Raw genomic sequence first — 6,809 nt, 5'->3', positions numbered from 1 at the left:
ATTCCTCATTTGGTTTTAGTGTTGATGCCATGTATCCTGATTTTGTTGATCTCTGTTGTGGGTTCTCTATTGGAAGGACTTCCTTAGGCATTTCTTCTAGGGTTGGTCTGGTTTTCACAGACTCCCTTAATTTCTGTTTGTCTGAGAATGCACTGATTTCACCCTCATATTTGATGGATAATTGGGCTGGATATAGAATTCTTGGTTGGAAGTTCTTTTCCTTCAGTGTGTTATATATGCCATCCCATTGCCTTCTTGCTTGCATGGTTTCTGCTGAGTAATCAGAGCTCAGCATAACTGTTTGATTATTAGAAGTAATATTTCTTTTGCTCTCAAAATTTTTTCTTTGTCTTTGGTTTTGGAGAGTTTGATTATAATGTGCCTTGGTGTTTTTCTCTTGGTATCTATCTTGTGTGGAGTTTTATGAGCTTCTTGGACAAATATCTTTTCTTCCTTCATGATATGGGGGAAGTTTTCTGTTAGCAGGTCTTCCACAATTTTCTCGGTGCTTTTTTTTCACCTCTTCTTGTTCTGGAATTCTAATGAATCTTATGTTGCTTTTTTTTCATGTCATCCCACATAATTCTTAGGTTCTCTTCATTTCTCTTAAATATTTATTCTGATATTTCTTCATACAGGCTGGTGCCCAGGGATTTGTCTTCTAGTTGGGATATGCATTCTTCAGCCAGCTCTAACCTATTCTTTTGTGCTTCTACTGTGTTGTGTAATTTTGTCATTTTGGTATTCATCTTCTGGATTACCAACTGCTATTTTTGTATGAGTTCTGATTGTGCATTAATCTAGTTATTTTGTTCTGGAATGATTTTCCTGAGTTCTTCCAGGGAACTGTCTGTGTTCTCCTTGCTTCTGTTTGTGGTTTCCTTAGGCTCTTGTAAAGCTCTATAAACATATGTTCTAAATTCCTTCTCAGATAATTCTATTGCCTCCTCTTCCTCCACGTTTAATGAGACTTTTGTTTGTGGTTTTGCTTCTAATGCCTTGTCCTGTTTTTTTGTTTCATTTGAGGTTGCCTGTTGTTTCTTAGACATTTTGAGGTTGTCTTTGACTTTTGGTTATGTATTGATTTGTTTTGTCTTGGTTTTATGATTTAATATTTTGAAAAGGTGAAGCTGGTGCATTTTATTTTTTTAGTTATGAATTCAGGTATGCTGGGTTGCTCTGCAGTTTTCTTAGTGATGGTAGAATCACTGTATGGAATGTGGATATGGGTTTCTGTTTGTCGTAAAGAGGGTTTAGAATTCTAACTGATAGGTATTATGGCAGCTAAATGTGGTTTCTTCTATTGATTGAGTGAGGTTATTAGCAGAGAAGGTGCTAGCAGAAGAGAGGAAGAAGGAAAGCTCCCTGTTGCTAGGGGAAATTTCTAGGGCTTTGAGTGGGCTGCTGATGACGACATTGCACTGTTATTCACAGGCCCACAGCTCATTTTCAGCAAAGACTCCAGTTGTTAGGGGTTGCCGCTTTCCACTAGGCTCAGATACATGCAAAAACCATGTTCCTGATGCCCCTTGGCACACAAAAGCCGACCCAACACAAATTACTTGCTCCGCGATCTGCTGCAGGAGTTCCTCTCTGGGTCCACTCACCCACGGTGCCAAAGATCCACTCAGTTTCAGCAGCACTGGAGTCAGGCTAGTGCCTGCCCGCTTGTACCCTGTAGTCCTAATATTATTGACAAAGTCAACTGCAGACTCTTCTGTGCTACTAAGATGACCCAAGCCTGATTGGTGATCTGCTGCAGGAGCACCTTCCCAGGCCCGTCTTACAGCACCAATGGACTCTGCTTGGGTTTCAGCAGCACTGGACATGCCTGTTTTCACTTAGCTGACCCAAGGTACCGCAATATCAGGTGCTGAAAGTCGAGCCTTGAGGTGATTGCTGGTATGGTGGTATGGTCGCTGGTATGTTGGTGTGGTGCGTCTTCTTCCTTAACCCAGGGAGTTCTGGGATAACCTTTCTCGCCTGCTGGTTGGAGTTCCCCTAGGGAGGTTTCCGGATCTTGTTATTTTTTTCCCCTGTCCCTTTTTCCTTTCTAATTCTACTCCCCTGAGTTTGGTGCACTCTGACTCAGTGAGCTGTTCAGAGCACCAGAATCCCTAATTCAAACTGCTGTACCTAGTTTTTCAAGAACTAAGATGCTAGAGGGAATTAGCGTGGTGATTACTGATGAGACTCCATTTTGAACTGTCTTTGTATTATTTTGATGTTTTGGATTTATTGAGGCTTGCTTTGTGACCTAAAATGTGGTCTATTCTGGAGAATGATCCATGTGCATTGGAAAAGAATGTATACTTTGCTGCTGTGTGGTGGAGTGTTCTGTACATGTCTATGAGGGCATGCTGGTTGACAACAGCATTAAGATCTTCTATATTTTTGAGTTTCTTTCTAGTCCTGTCTTTCATCGAAAGTGGTATGTTGAAGTCTCTTACTATTATTGTGGAAATAGCTATTTCTGTTTTCAATGCTGTTAGAATTTGTTTCATGTATTTTGGAGCCCTGCCATTGGATGTGTATATATATATTACGGTTATGTCCTGTTGGTGGATTGACTCTTTAATCAATATATGATGCCCTTACTTATCTTTAGCATATATTTTTTCTTGAAATCTATTTCATCAGATATTAATATCGCCACTCCTCCTCCTTTTTTTTTTTTTTTTGATTATTTTTTTCTTGGTATATTTTTTCCAGCCTTTGAGTTATAGTTTATTTATCTTTGGGTCTAATGTATATCTCCTATAGACAGCATATTGATGGGTCATTTTTTAAAAAAAAAAATCTGTTCTGCCATTCTCTGTCTCTTTACTGGTGCATTTAAGCCATTTACATTTAGTGTGATGATTGCTAAGTAAGCTGACTGCTGTCATTTTGTTGTGCTTTTTTCTGTAGTGTTCATGGTTTCTTTGTTCTGCTTAATTTTCTGTGCCAAGTTATTTTTTTCATGGAGTTTAATTTTCACTCTTTTGTTGTAGATTTTGTGTTTATTGTGTCTGGTTTTTTTGTTTTTATTATTTTGATGAGTAGGTTTGTTAACTTTCCTTGTGGTTACTTTGAATTTTACATTTATCTTCCTAAGTTTAAAGCAGTCTTTTATTTCTTGGTATCATCTTGGTTTCCATTCCATATGAAAGTTCTTTTACTACACCATTTAGTCCTCTTTTCATTTTGATGTTGTCATCATTTACAGATTGATGTCTTTGGTTCCTTTTTTCAGTCTTTTAGTTGTTTTTTTTTTAAGAATGGTTGATCTGGGTTGGTATCTGACTGCTCTGTATCCTAATCATAGATTATTGTTTCATGTTGGTTCCTTTGTCTGAAGGACTCCTTTTAATATATCTTGTAACAGTGGTTTGGTTTTTACAAATTCCCCAAATTTCTGTTTATCTGGAAATGTCCTAATTTTGTCATTGTGCTTGAGAGACAGTTTTCCTGGATCTATAATATATAATTCTTTGATGGGATTTTTTTTTTCTTTCAAGGTTTTATATATGTCACCCTATTGCTTTTTTGCCTGCCTGATTTCTGCAAGTAATCACAGCTTAGTCTTATTGGTTCCCCTTTGTAGGCAGCTTTATTTTTTTTCCCAAGCTGCTCTCAGGATTCTTTCTTAGATTTTTGTGAGTTTGATTATATATGTTTTTGTGACTTTTTTTTTTTTTTAATCTATCCTGTATGGGGTTTGTTAAGCTTCATGGATGGATATCTTCTCAAGTTTAATGATATTAGGGAAGTTTTCTGCCAGCAAATCTTTGACAATGCTGTTTTTTTTCCCCCTCCTGTTCTGTGATCACATATAAATTTTTCCTCTTGATAGTGTCCCCCATTTTTCAGACTTTCTTCATAGGACTGCTATTTATTTATTTTATATTAGTTTATAATATCACTTTAGATTGGCTAATATCTATTATTATTGTTATTGTTTAGTAACTGTTTTGTTTGTCTTCTCCATCCTGCCATTATGGCCAAACATACAATTTTCTCTCCCTATTGTATTTTTGGGTTGTATAATTTATTTTTTTTTTTCCTGCTAAGATTCTCTTTTTTTACTTTTAAAATATAATTATACTAGCAGCTCTAAAATCTTTAACTGCTAATTCCAACATGTAGGTTATCTCAGGATGAATTTCCATTAAAACATGTAGGTTATCTCAGGATTGATTGTTTTTGCTTCAGAATAGCTTAAATTTTCCTGACTCTTTATGTCAAATAACATTTTTAATGTATCTGGGGACACTGGGAACATTATCTTTTAACTTGGTTCAAATGGCAAAGTTTCTATTCGCAGAGATCAGTCTCAGTTTAGGTCTTTCATCTTTAGCCAAGTACTTTGTGTCTGATTTACAGATTCATGTTTTAATAGTTAGCCAGAAGCTTGGCAAGAGGTTACACATGAAATATGAAGATCTTTTCTCTGGATTATTAATTTATGTTATTCCCTCCTCACTTTCCAGTGCCTGCAATTGCCACAAACTCTATCTTTTTTTGTGCTTCATGCCAAAATATCTATAGATTTTCCATCAGAAGAATACTCACCCAATATGACACTAACTTTAGCCTGACCTTTAGTCAGTCTAAAAGCTATAAAAACTTGTAACTTACCCCCTTCCCTACCTTGTAAAATTCTTAACTTCTCTCCAAATTCTGCCAGATTTTATTCATTGTCTGTGGTCTCCAGGTCTTTTTTTTTTCCCATCCAATATTTATGGCTTTTATTTGTGGGTCCAGGAAAGATTTACTCAGCTATAATAGGAGCATTAATTTTAATTTTAAAAAAATCCAGATATATTTAATTCCAACACAACATAATTCCCAAATTTTCACAGACAGTTAAATATAGCATTTGAACAATGGGCAAAAGTTTGTATGTTGTAAACCAAAATTTTAAGTAAATGTGTTTGAAATAAATGGTAATATAATAAAAATTTATTGTGCTTGTTAAAGGATGAAAAGACTTGATAATGGATGATGTTTACAAAAATAAATGTTTGGAGGAGTCCTGTTTGGAAGGCAAATTCTTTCCTTTTTCTGTACTATTTTGTTTTCATCAGTTTTTCAATGTATTGGAACCTATGATGTCTGTGGTCTCAAATTGCATTTAACAATAAAAAATATTGCATAATAAAGTACCATTAGTGCAAAAATAATATCTATTCAGGAGAATGCACTTCTTCATCACTTTTGTTTGTTTATACACAAAAAACATTTTGAGTTTTTCTAAATGTGTCATACAATTCCAATGTGTTTTATATGCATTCGCTCTCTAGAAACATTTCTGGGTACTAAATTAGTAGATCTGTATTTGCCTAAAACTTTAACATTGAAATGTTACTTTATATAGCATATTCATTTAGTCTGTTTTGGAGTGAAAAGTGTTTTATACTGGAAATGAAGTCATATGAAATTTAGTAGTATTTGTTCAAAAGTTTTTGTGGTAAAAATAACTGAATAGTCATTGTGTGAGGTAAGCTTTATATAAAGAAACTTGTAAAAATCAGTTACAAAAAAAGACAAACAGGGAAATTCAAAATGTACAAAGAATATAAAAAGACAATGTAGTGAGAGAAAGAAAATAATAACAGTTAACAAAAGTATGAAAAGGTGCTGAAATTCACTAGTAATTCACTAGTAATTAGGAAATGGCAAACTTTTTGGTTGTTAAAAAATAAAATAATACCAAGTTTTAGGAGGGTTTAAGAAAATGCAAAGTCTTGTATATTAGTGGTTAAAATGAAATTTGTAATAAGGCCATTGGAGTGACATTTGTCAAAGTCTAGTAAAATTTTGAGATGGCCATACTTGTTTTACCATCCCTGAATTACATCATATGTAATATGACGTAATTATATGAACTCTGAATTACATCAGAGATAATCATCTATGTATTCTCAAGGACATATGTATATAAGCAAACACATCACAGAATTATTTATTATACAGACATACTTTGTTTTATTGTACATCACTTTATTGCACTTTGTAGATACTGCATTTTTTAAAATTGAATGTTTGTGTCAATTCTAAATTGAGCAAGTCTGTTGGCACCATTTTTCCAACAGTATGTGCACACTTCATGTCTCTGTGTCACATTTTGGCAATTCTCACAATATTGCAAACTTTTTCATAATGCTGTTGCATACTTAATAGACTACCGTGTAGTGTAAACCTAACTGTTGTATGCGCTGATGTCATAGTTACCTATAGGATAAATAACACAAGTGGATGATTTAAACAAAAAGAAATTTATTCTCTCACAATTTAGGCTAGAAGTATGAATTCAGAGCTCTAGCTTTAGGCAGAGGATTTCTTTGTGTGTGTCTTTGTCTTAGGAGAATCCCAGTGCAAGTGCCCTGGGTGCAAAGGATGTGCTCTGCTCCTGGCTCTTCTTTCTCCCTTCTTATCTCTTGTAAGATAAAAGTGATTAAGGCCACACACTTGGGAAACTCCCCTAACCTCAGATCAGGCTGTGATAGGATTAAGGATGTTGCATCCCATCCTAATTCTCTGACAACTAATTGGCTTACATAGAAGAGGGAAATCGTTACATAACTGCCACCTTACTTCATTACATACCTCCCAAACCACTGAGAATCATGGCCCAGCCACGTACACCCATATTTTTGGTGGACACAATTTACTCCATGACATTTTACCTTTTGGTCCCCAGAAATCCATGTCCTTGCCACATGCAAAACACTGTTATTCCATCATATCATCCCAAAAGTCTTAAATCAACTCCAAGTCCAAAATCTATCATGGAGCAAAATTCCTCTTCCTCTGTGAAACTAGAA

Source organism: Orycteropus afer, unplaced genomic scaffold (genome assembly GCF_000298275.1).
Source record: "Orycteropus afer afer isolate SDZICR_OR568_19922 unplaced genomic scaffold, OryAfe1.0 scaffold00253, whole genome shotgun sequence".
Classification (NCBI taxonomy): domain Eukaryota; kingdom Metazoa; phylum Chordata; class Mammalia; order Tubulidentata; family Orycteropodidae; genus Orycteropus; species Orycteropus afer.
This window is presented reverse-complemented; position numbering follows the sequence as displayed.